The following is a 21117-nucleotide window of genomic DNA, read 5'->3' on the forward strand; positions in this document are numbered from 1 at the left end:
CATACCGATGAAAACTACAAGTCATCCCGCAAAAACAAAAGCCCTCATACAGCTGCATTGGCAGAAAAATAAAAAGGTTATGGCTCTTCAAATATGGAGACACAAAAACAAATAATTGAGCAAAAATTTTTTTTTTACTGTGTAAAAGTAGTAAAACATAAGAAAACTATATAAACTTGGTATTGACGCAATCATAACTACCTGCTGAATAAAGTTATTATGTTATTTATATCACACGGTAAATAGCGTAAATTAAGGACGCAAAAATATAGTGGCGAAATTGCTGGTTTTTTTTCTATTACCCCCAAAAAAAGTTAATAAAAAATTGAATCAATAAATTATATGTACCCCAGAATGGTGATATTAAAAAATACAACTTGTCCCGCAAAAAAAAAGTCCTTATACAGTTATGTTGACGCAAAAATAAAAAAGTTATAGCTCTTGGAATGCGATGAAATTTAGACGAGTGTTCCAACAGACACTCACGACAGGAACTTTATCCAGCATCCTAATAAGAAGATGTCATATCGATATATATCGAGGGAGGAGGAATAAAAAACACAGACATTGCTTATATGCTCAAAATGCTCCTCTGAGGTTTATTGCCAAACTCAATTACAATAATATAATTCAAAAGGTGTGTAGGCTTGAGGTTAACCAATCAGAGGCAATGAGACAATAACTGTTACTCAGCCAATGAGATTTCACATCAGGGGGCATATTTCTCTTGGCAAGAATATAATAGATTTGTTCTTTTAAGATGGGGAGTTACAGGGAGTTTCATTCCCGTACGAGAAAGCTTTGTACATCTAAGGTCATAAGAAGAACATAGTTCTGCTTGAGTCTGCAAGAAATAAGTTGTTATCTTTAATCAGAGAGTAAAGGTCATTTTAAAATGAAGGATACATCTCTGCATAATCCGGCCTGCTTTATAATTCACAATGTAATTTAATACAGAGAATATAAGTAAATTGACCATCCATCACAAACCCCCCTTTTTCTCATATTAAATTACAGAATCTATATATTAGGATTATAAACTTCAAACAATACAACTAATAATATACTATCACCAATCTCATGCATTTCCACTCAGATTTTGGGTTTTGGGTCCCATCATTGCATTGACAAGTCCTGTACATTATCATCCTCTTCTGTCTTCTGCTCTTCACTGACTGTCGCCCTTAGGGTAACCCACACAATTGTGGAGTCAGACTGTACGATGGTGTCCAGTGGGGAATTTATTATTACCCACCTCCTGGTCACTAATCTTCTGCTGTAAAACACTTGGATGTTGCTGAGAGGTTCACTCAGGTCTTTGGCCTTTGCTTTACTTTGACAATTGCTGATGTGAGCAGGAATTGGTTTGGTCCTTCTCATCTGTCAGACACCATCTCTTGTTAGTATACATCACCGGGCTTTACACAGCACCTTATACTGTGAGCCTGGTGTGAGTTCCGTCATAGGCGGATTAGTGGAGTTTTATTAGGACTGCCACAAAACCCTCCGCTCATCTATCCTATTCCATCGGCAAGTTGCTTGTGTGCACGGCTGCTTAGAATTTTGACACTGCCGTCAGTTCATGACAAGCATGTTGTATTGGCTCAGGCTGTGTCTGCCACATCTCAGTGATGGAGTTCAACATGCTAAAGTCTTTTAGTTCATGTTTACTGGCACTTGCTGGGAACCCAACCTTTATCAATTGTTAAAATAAATGTTCATCTTGTGATGACAACATCCGCATACACTATAAAAGTTGTTCTAAGTACATACAATAGCAATGACAGGCCCTTAAACTAAATCAAAGAAACTCCTTTATATTAGAAAACGTTTTCTGTCCCACTGGACAGGGCACCTAGAAAATGTGTAGCTACTGGGTACATTTTATTTTGCAATTGGTGTTACTCTTTTAAAGTGAGATTTGTACCTTGATCTGAGCTGATTACCTGTGACAGCTCCTCCCCACAGAAATATTCACAGATACCATATGTTTTATCTGACAAGTATCTCAAACCAATTTTTTTGTAACTTACTCTGAGATTCATATTAACACCCATATACATATTCCTAATATCTTAGGAAGCTAAAAACAACTTGTATTACCTGGGAAGGCCTCTCAAGGTCTCTTCTCTTTGTGGGAGGCGGGTGTGATGATAAGGTTGGCACTGGTCTGCCAGGACTGTTCCGTAGGCAAATCAAACAGCTCTAACAGAATTTAGCACCATCAGCTGTAAAACCTGGGACATACCAATTAGATCTTACCAAATCGATCCTTGAAGTCTTGGGGGCATATGTGAGGTCACATACCATCAATGCAAGTGCCTCGGATGCTACCGGTTTACCTTCCTTTATCCGTCCGCATTCTGTTAGAATCTGGTTTTCACGCCTTCTGCTCCCAGTTGTACACATTCTGTGGAGAACAATCTTTTCATCGCATAATCATTAATTGAACTTAAGATAATTCAATTGAAGAAAAACATTAACAATTACATATTTACATTAAACATTCACATTGGGCCGTAGCTAAAAGTGATACATACAAACAGATTTTTCTTATTTTTATATATACTGCACAGAATTTTATTATCAAACAGCTGGTTCAATGCTCAGAAAAACTAATACTGTGCAATGGGAATCTACTTGCACTGAGAGGTTTATCATTTACAAGTTATAACACTGATACATGCCTCCAATAGTCCAATTCTAAGGCACGCTAATCTAAAACTTTACATAAAACTTAACCTCAGTATTTAATATTCCCACAACACTTCTTGAATACGATTATCAAACAAACGAACTTTGGGATAGCATCTAGAGAGCTCTTGATATCTTATCATTGTACAAATCCCAATTAAATACTTGGGATTGAAGCTATTCCCCTGTCACTACACACAATTTTTGTAGTGGGGGAAATACCAGCAAGGCTTCAGGCCATCCTGAGAGCAGGTCTACACATAAGAGCACATTTTCATACACACCTACCTCGGGTAATTGTATGTTCTGCAGTCGATGGAATGGGTAATCTGGCCGGGGTGCACTTTTTATAGGTACCTTTACTGTTTTACCTATGTCATGCCGTGCGCATGTCATGCAGGCTGCTACAAACTTAGTGGTGGCATTATTGAATCCAGAGACAAGCCAATTTGCTGTTACCTGGCTGCACATACTTTCCTTGCCGGGTTTGTCATCTCTTGCACTCTCTATTGGCTTACCCAATGATCCAACAAAGGTTCCTACTGCCAATGGGCCCATAATCGTGGACGATGCCAAAAGCGTATCTAGATTCAGTGTAAATGTTGGCCGTCTTATCTTTTGCCAGATTACATGCCTCAGCGAGCACCTCCAGCTCTGCTTCTTGAGATGAACCAGAAGGTGGGAGTGGTTTATGGATGAGTTACCTCGTGCATCGTAACTATCGTGTATCTTGTCTTGTACATACTGTATATGATGAAGTATCTCTACATTACAAATTTACATTGGAAACCCATGTTGCATATAGATAGACTATTTCAAAAGGGTGGAGTTTTATTTTTCCGCATTCATCTGATAATCCAGAACACTTGTAAATCCCACCCCCATCAGGTCTTGTAAATACCGGATTAATACAAAAACAAACAAAAATTATTTTACTAAAATCTGGCAGAAAATTAACAATGTTCAGACAATTTTCACATCCTTCCCATCTAAATATGTAAAGACTCATCTGTGAGTGACGTCACCTCGGCCTCGTGTACAGATTTGCTGGAGGGGAGTGATCTGTTACACAATACCTCATATTGAGTGACTACAGTACAGCATACCCAATTGCGTATTTACCGTTCTGGGAAGATTTGGAACCATCTAAACAGAAAAACCTCAAAATCTGGGTTACTCTCTTAGGCTGGGTTCACACAGAGTTTTTTGCAGGAGGAAAATCTGCCTCAAAATTCTGTTTGGAATTTTGAGGCAGATTTTCCTCTGCCTGCACGGCGATTTTCGCTGCGTTTTTCGCCCGTGGCCATTGAGTGCCGCGGGCATAAAACGCAGCGAAATACGCTTTCTCTGCCTCCCATTTATGTCAATGGGAGGTCAGAGGCGTAAATGCCCGAAGATAGGGCATGTGCCTCCTCTTTCCCGGGAGCCGGTTTTTCCGCTCGCAGGAAAAAAATGCCTCCGCCCCCCCATTGAAATCAATGGAAGGCATTTTTGGCCAATTTTTGGCACATTTTCCAACGTCGTTTCTGCGTCAAAAAAAGTGTCAAAAAACTCTGTGTGAACTGGCTCTTACACATTTAATCTGGATTACTCATTAGGGTCTCATACACATTTTGTAGACCTCCTAGAAACAAATTCATTAATTCAAAACAAAACAAAATACAAAACAAAACTCAAAACAAAACAAAATTGTACCGGATCAGTCTCATCACTACTCCCTCCTTTTTGTTCAAAACTACATATCAACATAGTGAAGTTGGGCACTCTAACTGGGGGCACTAGTTTGGTCCCCTGTAATACACAACAGCCCAGAACAAAACTGACTTTCTCCTGACAAAGCTACATCTTATCTTTTAGATACCTTGCAACCATTTACTTTTAAAACATCATACATTTTAAAACATTAAAATAACATTTAGGCAGTGCTATACCAGTTGCCTACAGGTGTAAAAACGAAAAACATTTGTAAGTCTTTATCCAATAAAACAGAGAATAATATATCTGCTAATATTAATTACTGCAAACCAATAAACTGTGTGTGGGCATAGGGAACAATAGGGGTACATAAATTTAAGACCCCATGTCTCAGAATATCTGTACTTTATTTCATTTGCATTAACTTCAAAACATTACAACATTAAATCTTATCATAACACATGAATAATTTGTAACTTTTATCTTTGTTTCTTCATACAGCTGTAACATTTTTACTCACTCTGTAATTACGGACAACAGCGCATGTGTAAAAATAAATCATTCCTTTAAACAGAGGAGAAGAACTGATTACATTAACAACTCTAATTATTTAACCCCATACACAAGACACTAAAAATTCTACACAGTACCGCTGTTAAGAATGAAAGCATGCAATATAGATCTGCTATATTATGGCCACTAGTCTCAAACTTCACACATATTACATTACACACATCTCACACATTGAACAGATGTCACTTCACACCCGTTTACATTCAACCCCCCCCTGTTATGACCCACATTAGTCACTGCAATGTACCTTGCTGCTCTGTATTTTTCACACTTCCTATTAAAATTTACACCTGTATTCAAATATTTCACGCTCACATCGACTTACTTGTAACCACCTGTAATCACTTACTTTGTCATTTTAAATTACGCCTAGTTAACGGAGTTAACTCCTGGCCATCCACCATCCCTTATTAGACTTTCCACAAACCATTCTATTTATCACATGCAAACAATCATCTTACCGGCATCCCAGCCTTTTCAACAATTTTTCTTACAGTGTGTTATTTTGCCTTCACATTCTTCCAACATCACAAGATCCAACTCCCATCACTCTTTAACATTCTTTACAATTACAGCCTCAGCTCGTTTTGCTCATTCCACTATAGTGATGGCCGGGACCCATACCCCATGGCTGTCCTGCATTTTTGTCTCACTTTCTCCTGATCCCATGGTTGGAGAGCAGTAGGGTGATTTCCAGTAAATCCCCCACCACCAGGCAAACTGACATTGTCTGCCGATAGATATCTCAGACCAGTCTATCTAATAGACTGTCTTACCAATACGATATCAAAAGTCGTTCCTCCAGACATTCTAGCAGTGTGGTAACCTTTCCTCTTATCACTCACTGTTTAGACCATCAAGAACAGTTAAAATGCTACAAATGAACAAATTGCAAGAGCAAATTCTTCAACACAATCAACATTCGTGAACCTCCATTGATTGAAGCAGTAGTTGGTCACATTCATTTCTAACATCTACAAACCCCTCGCTGCTGGGGTATAGCTTTTGGTTCATACAGCCAGTGATGTATTTTGGTGATGATTTCTTTAGGGAACCTGGGTGTGAGCCAATATCAATTCTCTTTTAATGTAATTTCTGTAGGTAGTTATACTACTATGACACAGATGGCAATTGTGGTATGTGTCAGGGTTGTTCATTGAACACAGGTTGTTATTTTACTACAGCGGTCAGATGTTATACTACTACACACTTACTTTGGATGTTCTGCTACATCAAGGTCCATGCCGGATTATCAAATGTGTGCTAGAAATCAGTCTGTACTGATTCCTACCTTTTGCCGGTCTGACAATGCATACAACTTGTGTTTTTTTTAAGGACCCTTACACACAGTATTACATGCTGTTAGTGTGCTAAAAGCGTATCATTGGTTATTCAAAACAACATTCAAAGTTTTCCCTATTGCACTGGGTTCTCCATTATCAGGACTTAATCATAGGAGCCTTTGTGGTACTACAGGATATTACTCACAAATATCCAACTTTTCTGTCACCTATGTACAGACAGAATCTCGCCCGACATAATCTCAGAGCAAACGGGCAACAGGATAACTTTTGATCCTTAATGATTTTACACAACAGCTAAATAACAAATGTCACACTACAACAGAGCAGCACATGTTTTTTCCTCACTGTCCAAGCTGCAATCTTTTCATTTCAAAACTTCACATGGAATTTACAACTTCTCACAACCATGCGCTACATCACTACATTCCAAAGGTTGAGGTCATATTTTCTCACAACTTTTTCTGGTTAACAATGTAATTACCGGCAAAAAATCTCTCATGTCTTTCATATCAACAACTCAAGATTTATACATCTCAACAACAACAACTCAAGACCACGTGCGCACCTGCAATCTTTCACCAAACAAAAGGTTTCAACATACCTTTTTGGATCCAGCCTTTCATACCATTACTGGATAAAGTACCCCATCCAGAAGATGTGACGTTATGACAGCTAAATTCTGAGGCTTACTCAATACATGTGTGAATGGTGTAAGAATGAGGCCCCATGCACACGACCGTGCCCGCAATCATGGCCGATTGCGGGCACGGCCGGCCGCCGACTGCCACCCACATTTTTGGGCCGTGCTCCCATACAAAGTATGGGAGCACGGCCCGCAAAATGCAAAAGAACGGACATGTTCCATAATTTTCGGAAACATTTCTACTGCACGGACACCCATCCATAGCGATACGGAAAGGTGTCAGCGTTCAATGGAAGTGAATGGGTCAGTTTTTGAGGACCGCAATTGCGGTCCGCAAAAATTGAGTTTTTTTAAGGTCGTGTGCATGGGGCCTAAGCTCCTTACCTACCATGTTTTTTTAGTTCACAAATGTAAGTCCAACCTCTCGGTGACAGCTATCAGATGAGCAATCTCCCGGGTTTCGGCATCATTACTGTTGTGGAAGTCAATGACTCAAAATATATTAGACTGAAATTTAGACGAGTGTTCCAACAGACACTCACGCCAGGAACTTTATTCAGGATTCTAATCAGGAGATTTCATAACGATATATAATCGAGAGAGGAGGAATAAAACACACAGATGTTTATTGTATGTCCTCTGAGGTTTATTGCCAAACTCAATTACAATAATATCATTCCAAAGGGGTGTAGCCTTGAACTTAACCAATCAGAGGCAATGTGACAATAACTGATTCAGCCAATGAGAATATTGCATTCTCACATCAGGTTTGCAGGTGGCTTATTTCTCTTGGCAAGAATATAATAGATTTGTTCTTATAAGATGGGGAGCTACAGGGATTTTCATTCCCATACAAGAAAGATTTGTACATCTAAGGCCATAAGAAGAACATAGAGATAACATATTTCTTGCAGACTCGAGCAGAACTAAGTAGAGGAAAGGTCATTTTAAAATGACGGATACATCACTGCATAACCCGCCCTAATTCACAATGTAATTTAATACAGAGAATATAAGCAAATTGACCATCCATCACTAGGTGCAATAGCACTGGGTGAGCCGCCGCCAAATTCTCATTTGGGGTGCATTGCAAAGTATGCTCTTTGTATAAATGATGCAGCCTTCTGAACTGACTGTCCAAAAGGGACCATCTATGGCACATTAGTAAGCAATGGCAGTTCTGGGCTTGTATTCCTTATGGCATCAAAATAGATACCTTACAGATTTAACCATCTTTATCTTGATTTTTAACACATTAAATACACAGTTCAAGAAACTTTAACTTTACTTTTTCAATGGCCTTTGTTGTGTGATATCACGCTTCAGCAAGTTATCAGAGTCAAGAAAATCTTGGCTACATCTGTACGTTAAAGTCCCTGCAATAGAATACCTATATATAGACCAATGGTTTGTTAGTTTAATACAGAGCACCAATGTGCTGCTCCCTTATCTAGTTTTGATAAGGGGGCTGATCCATATTCAGTTGAATACAGCTTCTGTTCAGGTGAAGAGAAATGTAATCAACTGAATATTCATAGGCTCCCGTCAAAAAATGTCAATATGGGGGCGAGCTTCTCAATAATTTTCCATCTTTTCTTTCCAGCACGCTGAATAGATATTTTTGGGGCTCTTTTGCATTCAAAAGGTTAATAGCAGCAGTGTTTATAACGAAGAGGCTTAATGGCTGCAAATGACCCCCAGTGTACCAGTACATCAATCGCCTGATGAATCATTAATGCAGTAAGGAAGATTGCTTAGAAGTTGGCCTGCTGCTTGCCAAGAAACTATCAAAAAACTGCATTTTGGCCTCTACCTGACTTGCTTATATTGATTTAAGCTCTTTACCCATTCAAAGCTGAAGAACTATATATTGTATCTTGTGATTAGAGACATGAATAAAACTTTTAAGTAATGTTGATGAATACAAGGCTCAGTGTAGCGAATTCCTTGCCTGCAAAATCGTTTAGTACTTGTTTAAGTAACTTTACAACTCCTGCTCTGCAGATATGATGCGGTGGCTGTATTTGATAGGCCACAATGGAAGAATAAAAAATAATAACCAATTCACAGCAGACATGTTTACATAGTATTGTTTGTTGGCCTAACTTACAGTGTTCACATGTTGCTTGGATTACCTGCAAAGGACCTACACAATGATTCATTTTTTTACCTATTAATCAAACGCTTTTATATAAGAAACAATAGATAAAAGAATAAAAGTGGATCTTATCATGGCTGTCTGCCTGGCCATCACTCCCCGCTCCCGCCGACTTCCAACCGGTCCCAAGAGGCCTCTATGTCTGCGCCATCGCTGTACCATACCCCCTGGCCTCCCGGTTAACAGACTCCACTGCTCTCCTCTTGCTTCTCTGGCAACTCCTAGTGCGCGCACGCTGACCCCTGCTCCTTTAAGTGGCCAGCACGCAACAAAATCCACCCATCATTCCGAGATATATAAGGTACGCTCCCCAATTTCTCTTTGCCTGAGCAATTAGGCTTTATTGTCTAGCCTGCTAGTAGTACTCTCCTATGTTTTCTATTTCGATTATCAGTTACTGGCCCTGGCTGAACTTGACCTCCCCTGCCTGCCGCCTACCCTAATCTCTTGTGTGTTCACCGTGATAACCATCTGTCACCTGCCTTGATCTACACTTTAATTCACACTTTGCATCTGTGTTTTTGTATTCTCTCTTACTTGTCCATGTCAGCCGTTGCCAACGGAGAATACACTGGAGGTAGAAATCTGGAGATTCCAGCGACCAAGTCCACATCTCCATGGAGAGATTTAAGGGTGAAAACCTAGGTTATCGTTAGACTCCGCTCCCCAGTTTAGCCCTACGCCAAATCTGTTGGCAGCACAATGGGTCCAGAACACCCTCTGTTGGCCCTGTGACAGTAACCAATATCTACAGGCCCTGTAAAAGTTACTCAGGCCATGGACCCCGCTGATGTACCCCTGCCTGAATCTTATAACCTGTTCCAAGAACTTTCAAGACAACGTGACCATCAGGAGCAATAGTTTCAGTTGTTGCAGAAGAAGTCTTCTCGCTTATATTCCTTGTTATCTGAAGCTGTGCCTGCTTCATCAGCTGTGGCACATACACCACCACATCAAGCAGCTGCCTAGAGCACTGGTTTACACCTACCGACCCCCTCTTGCTATGAGGTGCATGAGTTTGCTTTTGATAGGGCCAATTTGGCCTACATTTTGTTGCTACTGTTTGGAGAAGCCCTGTCCTAGGCATTGCCTTTATGGGAACAAAACAACTTAATTATGTTTGATGTACAAGCATTCCTGTCCACTTGGCTATTGAGTTATAATAGAATAACAAGGCTCTTATGGCAACTTTTTGGGAAGATCTGGCAGGCTGCATCAAGGATGACAATGTGAAACGGACTGTACACTGGCAGGCACCCACTTTTCAGAAACCTCTAAAAGTGAAAAGTCAATTTCCAAGTGATTGTCTGGTAAGGCTGGGAAACTCCAACGCCTAGCGCAAGTAGATATGTATCCTTCCTTATAAGCCCTTCCCTATATCTCACCATATCCTGAGATGTGTGCAGTGAGATGACCAGCTTTTAAAAAATAAAATAATTTTGTGATACTCTGTTACAAGATGTCTATGCTATATGTGTCTTTGTGTGGCCACCCTCTGTTGTCCCCGTGACAGTCACCAATATCTACGGGCCCTGTGACAGATACACACTTAGGCTGGGTTCACACGAGCACATTAACGTCCGTAATGGACAGACGTATTTCGGCCGGAAGTCCCGGACCGAACTCAGTGCAGGGAGCCGGGCTCCTAGCATCGTAGTTATGTACGACGTTAGGAGTCCCTGCCTCTACGTGGAAGTACTGTCCCGTACTGTAATCATGTTTTCAGTACGGGACAGTAGTTCCACGGAGAGGCAGGGACTCCTAGCATCGTACATAACTACGATGCTAGGAGCCCGGCTCCCTGCACTGAGTTCGGTCCGGGACTTCCGGCCGAAATACGTCCGTCCATTACGGACGTTAATGTGCTCGTGTGAACCCATCCTTACAGTCACTTCCTCCTACTTGACTGAAGGTAAACATTTTTGTTTTCCTCGTTTACAAACTATACAGTAATGTCTGTATTTGCTTTATATGAATACATTGATGTCAAAATTCCATACTTTTGCTCTAAATAATTGTCTATTCAGGTTGGTATGTACTCTTATAGGAATTACCCTACATGAAAGATAGCTTAACCATGGATGTAGATCAACCTTTTAACCCCTTCCCGACATAGCTGGGTAGGGGAAGTATGAAACGAGCTCACGGAGTGAACCCGCTCCATACGATGCGGGTGTCGGCTGTATGTTACAGCCGACACTTCACAGTAACGAGCGGGATCATGCTCGAACGCGATCCCGCTAGTTTCCCCCATTAAATGCCGCGGTAAATAGCGACTGCGGCATTTAAATCGTTAGAAAGAGGGGGCGACCCCCTCTAGCAGCTCATTGCGCCCCCCGCAATGCAATCACGGGGTGGCGATGGTTGCTATGGCAGCCTGGGGGCCTAATAAAGACCCCCCAGGTCTGCCATCTTTGAGCTCCTATTAAAAAAATAAAAAAATATATATATTAAAAGTTAAAAGAAATAAAAATTTCCCCCCTACAGCATTGTAAAAAAACAAATAAACATAATTGGTATCGCCGCATCCGTAAAAGTCTGAACTATTCCAATATATCATTATTTAAATTGCCAAGTTGGGTGATGATGCGAGGGTGTCGGTTTCAGAAATGGCAGCCCTAGTGGATACTGATCTCTTTAACAGCCGGGAGAACAGCCCAGCTAGTAGTCGGCGGGATGGTAATGCAGGTAAGGCCAGACAATTAGTAGTTGTAGGGGATTCTATAATCAGGAAGATGGATAGAATAATTTGTCGCCAAGACCGCCTCAACCGAATGGTTTGCTGTCTCCCTGGTGCCAGGATTCGGCATGTGGTGGAATGGGTGGATAAATTACTGGGAGGGGCTGGTGATGATCCAGCTGTCGTGATCCATGTGGGTACCAACGACAGAATAAATGGTAGGTGGAGGAGACTTAAGAATACTTTTAAAGAACTAGGCTACAAGCTGAAGGGAAGGACCTCCAAGGTTGTATTCTTACGAATATTGCCTGTGCCATGCGCATCACAGGAAAGACAGCGGGAGCTCAGGAAGTTAAATGCATGGCTTAAGTATTGGTGTAGAGGAGAAAGCTTTGGGTTCCTAGAGCACTGGGCTGAATTTTCATTGGGGTACAAACTGTATTCTGCAGATGATTTGCACCTAAAAGGAAGTGGGTCCGCTGTGCTGGGGGAGAGAATTCTAGCTGGGGTGGCTCAGTATTTAAACTAGGGCAGAGGAGGGAGGTCAATGTAGAAAATAAAGGGGTAGTCAGGTTAGAGAGGGGTCACACTATATTGGTGGGGGGAGAAACAGACTGTGGGGAGAGGACTAGACAACAGGATAAGGACATCCTTTTGTTATAAAACAGCAGTGAAAATAAAAATGCCCAAATAATGTAAAATAATCACATTTCTGATAATAAAAGTGAAAAAGTGAAAGGCAAGTTAAAGTGTATGTTCACAAATACCAGAAGTCTAGCAAGCAAAATGTGGGAGCTGGAGGCCTTGATACTGGAAGAAAATATAGATATAGTTTGTGATGCTGAAACATGGCTGGACTCTTCACATGACTGGGCTGTAAATCTATAGGGCTTTACATTGTTTTGGAAAGACAGGACATATAGGAAAGGCGGTGGAATATGTCTGTATGTGAGAAGTGATATGAAGGCGAGTGTGAAAGAGACAATAGTGGGGGAAGATTGTGAGGAGTTTGAAACCTTGAGGGTGGAACTAGAAAGGGAGGTAAACACTGAAAAAAACTTTTGGTGTAATCTATAGACCCCCCAATATAACTGAGGAGATGGAAGTTCAGCTATATAAACAGATGGAGCGGGCTGCACAGGCGGGTACTGTAGTGATAATGGGAGATTTTAATTACCGGGATATTAATTGGCGTCATGGTTCGACTTCAACTGCAAAGGGGAAAAACTTCCTCAACCTGTTGCAGGAAAATTTTATGGGCCAGTTTGTGGAAGACCCGACTAGAGGTAAAGCTCTGTTGGATCTGGTCATTTCTAATAATGCAGAGCTTCTTGGGAATGTCAATGTTCGTGAAAACCTCGGTAACAGTGATCACAATATAGTTACATTTTACCTATACTGTAAAAAACAAACACAGGCTGGGAGGGCAAAAACACTTAATTTTAAGAAAGACAATTTCCCCAGGATGAGGGCTGCAATTCAGGATATAGACTGGGAAGAACTAATGTCAAATAATGGGACAAATGATAAATGGGAGATTTTCAAATCTACTTTGGGTAATTATAGTGCAAAATTTATTCCTATAGGTAACAAGTATAAACGACTAAAATTAAACCCCACATGGCTTACACCTTCTGTAAAAAGGTCAATAAATGACAAAAAAGAGCATTTAAAAAATACAAATCTGAGGGTACATCTGTAGCCTTTTAAATGATAAAGAGCGTAATAGAATCTGTAAAAATGTAATAAAATTAGCAAAAATACAAAATGAAAGGCAGGTGGCCAAGGATAGTAAAACAAATCCCCAAAAATTATTCAAGTATATAAATGCAAAAAAGCCAAGGTCTGAACATGTAGGACCCTTAGATAGTGGTAATGGAGAGTTGGTCACAGGGGATCAAGAGAAGGCTGAGTTATTAAATGGGTTCTTCAGCTCTGTATATACAACAGAAGAAGGAGCAGCTGATGTAGCCGGTGCCAGTGCTGTTAATATATCAGTTGATATACTGAATTGGATGAATGTAGATATGGTCCAAGCTAAATAAAATGAATATGCATAAGGCCCCGGGACCAGATGGGTTACACCCTAGAATTCTTAACCCCTTCCCGACATTTGACGTAAATGTACGTCATGGAAAGCATTGACTTCCCGCAAAATGTCGTACATTTACGTCAAATGTTTGGCACCGGCTCAGAAGCTGAGTCGGTGCCATCATCGTCGGATCTCAGCTGTATCTTACAGCTGACATCCGACTGTAACGGCGGGGACCGAAATTAGCTTTGATCCCCGCCATTAACCCCTTAAGTGCAGCGCTCAAACGCGATCGCTGCACTTAAGGTGTTTGCAGCTCATCGGAGCCCCAGCAATGAAATTGCCGGGGTTCCGGTGGCTGCAATGGCAACCGGAGGCCTAATACTGGCCTCCCGGTCTGCCTAGCACCGAAGCCGGTCAAGATCCGCCCGGCGGCGGAGCCTGATTGGCTTCCGTAGCTGCCGGCAAGATGGCGCCGGGTCAGGAGCTGATCCGGCGTCATCAGCGGTGGAAGTCAGCTGTACTGTACAGCTGACATCCACCTGTAACGGCAGGAACCGGAGCTAGCTCCGATCCCTGCCATTAACCCCTTCGATGCAGCAATCGAAAGCGATTGCTGCATCGTAGCGGTTACTAGCAGATCGCCAGCCCTGAGAGGCAATCGGGACTGGCGACTGCTGTTATGGCAACAGGAGACACAATGGTCTCCTGCTCTGCCATTACGGAAGCCGATTTAGGCCCCGCCGGGAGGCGAAGCCTAATCGGCTTGCTGTCAGTGAATGACTGACAGATCTAATACAATTGCACTACATAGGTAGTGCAATGTATTAGAAAAAAAAATCTGACCGTTGGACCTTCAAGTCCCCTAGTGGGACTTGAGAAAAAGTGTAAAAAAAAATAAAAAAAAGTGTAAAAAAAAGTGCACAAAATAAAAGTTTGAAAACAATAACAGTTTCAAGTAATCAAATAAAACACAATCCCCTTTTACTCTTATCAAGTCCTTTATTATTGAAAAATAATAATAAACCATATGTATTTGATATCGCCACGACCGTAGCGACCTGAGGTATCAAAATATTATATTATTTATTGCACGCGGTGAACAGCGTAAAAAAAAAACGTCAAACACTTTACCAGAGTTTCTGTTTTTTGGTCACTTTGCCCTACAAATATTAGAATAAAAAGTGATCAAAAAGTCGCACGTATCCAAAAATGGTACCTATAAAAACTATAGCTCGTCCCGCAAAAAACAAGCCCTCATACACCTCCGTCGACAAAAAAATTAAAAAGTTATGGTTCTCACAACTTGGCGACAGAAAAAATACATTCTTTTTACAAAAGTAATTCTATTGTGCAAAAAGTTGTAAAACATAAAAAAGTGCTATAAATTAGGTATCGCCGGAATCGTACTGACCCACAGAATAAAGTTAACATGTAATTTATAACGCATGGTGAACGCTGTATACAAAAAAGGAAAAAAGCTGTGCCAGAATTGCGTTTTTTTGTTTACCTGGCATCCCAAAAAATAGGATAAAAGGTGATCAAAAAGTCACATGTACCCCAAAATGGTACCCATAATAACTACAGCTCATCCCGCAACAAACCAGCCCTCATACCGCTACGTCTATGAAAAATAAAATTAGTTATGGCTCCAATAAGTCAGGAAATAAAAAAATATGCAGTTGTGCCCGAGGGGAACATTTCTTCTGTTTCAAGAGGCGATTTATCAAGGACCTAAAATTAGGGAACCAGGAAGGGGAGAGCCCAAACATATCCGCTGGAAGCGACGGTGCCCGTATTATACCAGGACAACACTTTCCCAGCAAAATTCCCCAAACTACAAAAGGTGCGGAGTGTGGTCCAAAAGGTGGATAAGAAATGACACCATTTATCAGTGCGACACTTGCCTGTGCGGAAATTATTGCTTCACAGCGTAACACACATCTATGGATTATTTTTATTTTTTTATACCACCTGACTATTCCCCTTATATACTCCGCCCCGCTTACATGTACCCCCACATTATAAAACACCAGCAATACTCAAACAAATATAGTACCAAGCAAAATCCGCTCTCCAAAAGCCAAATGGTGCTCCCTCAGCTCTGAACCCTACAGCGTCCCCAAACAGCAGTTTCCTTCAACATATATGGCATCGTCATACCCGGGAGAACCCTTTTAACAATTTTTGGGGTGTGTGTCTCCAGCGTCATAAGCTGGGCATGACATATTTGCCACTGAATGGCATATCTAGGGAAAAATATAAATTTTTAATTTGCACCATCCGCAGCGCATTCATTTATGGAAAAGACCTGTGGGGTAAAAATGCTCACTACACCCCTTAATAAATGCCTTGAGGGGTGCAGTTTCCATAGTGGGGGTCACTTATCAGGGTTTTTTTTTTATTATTTCACATCTGAGCCTCTGCAGTTGTGAACAAATACTTTGTAAATCGCCAAATTAGGCCTCCACTCCGCATGGTACTCTTCACTTCTGAGCCCTGTCATATGTCCAGACAAAAGATTAGGGCCACATGTAGGGTGTTTCTAAAACCGGGAAACACCGCATAATAATTAGAGAGCTGTCTTGTTATGGTGGCACAAGCTGGGCACCACATATTGGCATATCTATGGAAAAAAATCCCATTTTCACTCTGCAACATCGAGTGAACACTAATTTCTACAAAACACCTGCAGGGTTAAAATGCTTACTACACCCCTTGGTAAATGCATTGAGGGGTGTAGTTTACAAAATGGGGTCACTTCTGGGGGGTTTCCACTGTTTGGGCCCACAGGCGCCCAGAAAGCAATCCAGCAACATCTGCACTCCAAATGGCGGTCCTTCCCTTCTGAGCCCTGCTGTTTGCCCAAACAGAGGTTTATGACCACATATGGGGTATTGCCGTACTCGGGAGAAATTGCTTTACAAAATGAAAAAATTTGCGCTAAAGCTACGTCTTATTGAAGAAAAAGCACTGTTTTTATTTTCACTGCCTAATTCTAATAAATTCTATGAAACATCTGTGGGGTCAAAATGCTCACTACTCCCCTAGATGAATTCCTCAAGAGGTGTAGTTTCCTAAATGGAGTCCCTTTTTGGGCGTATTCATTGTTTTGTCCCCTCAGGGGCTTTGCAAATGTGACCTGGCCTCCGCGAATCATTCCTGCTAAATGTGATCTCAAAAAGCCAAATAGTGCTCTTTCCATTCTAAGCCCTGCCGTGTGTCCAAACGGCCGTTTATTACCACATGTGGGGTATTGTTTTACTTTTTCTCCTTCAGTCCTTCTGGAAATTATAAAAAATTAGCTAAACCTACATTTTCTTTGAAAAAATTTAGATTGTCATTTTCAGGGCCTACTTCCAATAATTTATGCAAAAAACCTGTTGCGTCAAAATGCTCACTATACCCCTAGATAATTTCCTCAATGGGTGTAGTTTCCAAAATGGGGTCACTTGTGGGGGTTTCCTCTGTTTTATCCCCTCAGGGGCTTTGTAAATGTGACATGGCCTCCGCAAACCATTCCTGCTAAATTTGAGTTCCAAAAGCCAAATGGCGCTCTTTCCCTTCTCAGCCTCGCCGTGTGTCCAAACAGCCGTTTATTACCACATGTGGGGTATTGCTTTACTCGGGAGAAATTTCTTTACAAATTTTATGGTGCTTTTTCTCCTTTAGTCCTTGTGGAAATGAAAAAAAATTAGCTAAACCTACATTTGAAAAAATGTAGATTTTCATTTTCACAGCCTACTTGCAAAAATTTCTGCAAAAAACCTGTGGGGTTAAAATGCTCACTATACCCCTAGATAATTTCCTCAAGGGGTATAGTTTCCAAAATGGGGTCACTTGTTGGGGGTTTCCACTGTTTTGTCACCTCAGGGGCTTTGTAAATGTGACTTGGCCTCCGCAAACCATTCCTGCTAAATGTGTAATCCAAAAGCCAAATAGCGCTCTTTTCCTTCTCAGCCACGCCGTGTCTCCAAACAACCGTTTATTACCACATGTGAGGTATTGTTTTACTCGGGAGAAATTGCTTTACAAATTTTGCGGTGCTTTTTCTCCTTTAGTCCTTGTGGAAATGAGAAAAAAAATCGCTAAACCTACATTTTCTTTGAAGAAATGTTGATTTTAATTTTCACGGCCTACTTCCAATAATTTCTGTAAAAAACCTGTGCGGTCAAAATGCTCACTACACCCCTAGATAATTTCCTTGAGGTGTCTAGTTTCCCAGATGGGGTCATTTTGGGGGATTTTTACTGTTTTGTCACTGCAAGAGCCCTTCAAACCTGACATGGTGCCTAAAATATATTCTAACAAAAATAAGGCCCCAAAATCCACTAGGTGCTCCTTTGCTTCTGAGGCCGGTGCTTCATTCCAGTAGCATGCTACGGCCACATGTGGGATATTTCCTAAAACTGCAGAAACTGGGCAACAAATATTGAGTTGCATTTCTCTGGTAAAACCTTCTGTGTTATAAAAAAAATTGTATTAAAAATTTATTTCTGCAGAAAAATATGAAATTTGAAAATTTCACCTCTACTTTGCTTTAATTCCTGTGAAATGTGTAAAGGGTTAAGACATTTTCTAAGTGCTGTTTTGAATACTTTGAGGGGTGAAGTTTTTAAAATGGGGTGACTTGTTGGTGGTTTCTAATATATAAGGCCTTCGAAAACCACTTCACAACTGAACTGGCCCCTGTAAAAATAGCCTTTTGAAATTTTCTTGAAAATGTGAGAAATTGCTGCTAAAGTTCTAAGCCTTGTGAGGTCATAGAAAAATAAAAGGATGTTCAAAAAACGATGCCAATCTAAAGTAGACATATGGGTGATGTTAATTAGCAACAATTTTGTGTGGTATAACTGCCTGTCATACAAGCAGATACATTTAAATTGAGAAAAATGCTAATTTTTGCAATTTTTCGCTAATTTTTGGTGTTTTTCACAATTAAATACTGAACATATCGAGCAAATTTTGCCAGTAACATAAAGTCCAATGTGTCACGAGAAAACAATCTCAGAATCGCTTGGATAGGTGAAAGCATTCCGGAGTTATTACCACATAAAGTGACACATGTCAGATTTGAAAAATGAGGCTCTGTCAGGAAGGTCAAAAGTGGCTAAAGAGCTTAGTTCAGTTATTTCTATCCCCCTCTTCATAATATTCAGAGAATCTCTAGTGACTGGTATAGTGCCAAGGGACTGGAGCAGGGCAAATGTGATGCCTATTTTCAAAAAGGGTTCTAGGTCTTCCCCGGGTAATTATAGACCAGTAAGCTTAAAATCCATTGTGGGGAAAATGTTTGAGGGGCTATTGAGGGACTATATACAGGATTATGTGACAAAAAATTGTATTATAAGTGACAGCCAGCACGGTTTTACTAAGGACAGAAGTTGTCAAACTAACCTGATTTGTTTTTATGAAGAGGTGAGCAGAAGCCTAGACAGAGGGGCTGTGGATATAATGTTTTTGGACTTTGCAAAGGCATTTGACACTGTCCCTCATAGACGTCTAATGGGTAAATTAAGGACTATAGGTTTAGATAGCATAGTTTGTAATTGGATTGAGAATTGGCTCAAGGACCGTATCCAGAGAGTTGTGGTCAATGATTCCTACTCTGAATGGTCCCTGGTTATAATTGGTGTACCTCAGGGTTCAGTGCCTGGACCGCTATTATTCAACTTATTTATTAATGATATAGAGGATGGGATTGATAGCACTATTTCTATTTTGCAGATGACACCAAGCTATGTAATATAGTTCAGTCTATGTAAGATGTTCGTGAATTGCAAGCGTATTTAAACAAACTAAGTGTTTGGGCATCCAGTTGGCAAATTAAGTTTAATGTAGATAAATGTAAAGTTATGCATCTGGGTACCAACAACCTGCATGCATCATATGTCCTAGGAGGAGCTACACTGGGGGATTCACTTGTTGAAAATGATCTGGGTGTACTTGTATATCATAAACTGAATAACAGCATGCAATGTCAATCAAAGGCCAGCAAGATTTTGTTGTGTATTTAAAAAGGCATGCACTCGCGGGACAGGGATGTAATATTGCCACTTTACAAAGCATTAGTGAGGCCTCATCTATAATATGCAGTTCAGTTCTGGGCTCCAGTTCATAGAAAGGATGCCCTGGAGTTGGAAAAAATACAAAGAAGAGCAACGAAGCTAATAAGGGGCATGGAGAATTTAAGTTATGAGGAAAGATTGAAAGAATTAAACCTATTTAGCCTTGAAAAAAGACGACTAAGGGGGGACATGATTAACTTATATAAATATATTAATGGCACATACAAAAAATATGGTGAAATCCTGTTCCTTGTAAAACCCCCTCAAAAAACAAGGGGGCACTCCCTCCGTCTGGAGAAAAAAAGGTTCAAGCTGCAGAGGCGACAAGGCTTCTTTACAGTGAGAACTGTGAATTTATGGAATAGCCTACCGCAGGAGCTGGTCACAGCAGGGACAGTAGATGGCTTTAAAAAAGGGTTAGATAATTTCCTAGAACAAAAAAATATTAGCTCCTATGTGTAGAAATTTTTCCTTCCCTTTTCCCTTCCCTTGGTTGAACTTGATGGACATGTGTCTTTTTTCAGCCGTACTAACTATGTAACTATGTAACTATGTAACTATGTAACTATGCCAAAGGTACAAATTAACATTTTTCCCTAGATATGCCAATTCATTGTCAAATATGTCGTGCCCAGCTTGTGCCACTGGGGACACACACCTCAAAAATTGTTAAAAGGGTTCTCCCGGGTATGGCGATGCCAAATATGTGGACGTAAACAGCTGTTTGGGCATGCTGTAGGGCTCAGATGGGTGGGAGCGCCATTTGGCTTTTGGAGCGTGGAATTTGCTTGGTAATAGTTTTGTTTGGAGTATCACTGTTGTTTCCGTTTATAATGTGGGGCATATGTGAGCTGGACAGAGTACATCGGGGCATAGTCAGGTGGTATAATAATAAGGTAAAAAAAATAATAAAATAATCCATAGCTGTGTGTTACGCTGTGATCGATCCTTTCTGCACAGGCCGGTGTCGCACTGATAACTGGCGTCCTTCCTTATCCCCCTTTTGGTCCACACTCTGCACCTTTGCAGTTTGGGGAATTTTGCCGGGAAAGTGTTGTCCTGGTATAATACGGACGCCCTCGCTTCCAGCGGATATGGTTGGGCCCTACCCTTCCTGGTTCCCTAATTTTAGTGCCTTGATACATCGCCTTTTGAAACAGAAGAAATGTTCCCCTCGGGCCGGCACAACTGGATATTTTTCTTTCCTGACTTATTGGAGCCTTAACTTATTTTATTTTTTTCATAGACGTAGTGGTATGAGAGCTCTTTT

Source organism: Rhinoderma darwinii, chromosome 4 (assembly GCF_050947455.1).
Source record: "Rhinoderma darwinii isolate aRhiDar2 chromosome 4, aRhiDar2.hap1, whole genome shotgun sequence".
Classification (NCBI taxonomy): Eukaryota; Metazoa; Chordata; class Amphibia; order Anura; family Rhinodermatidae; genus Rhinoderma; species Rhinoderma darwinii.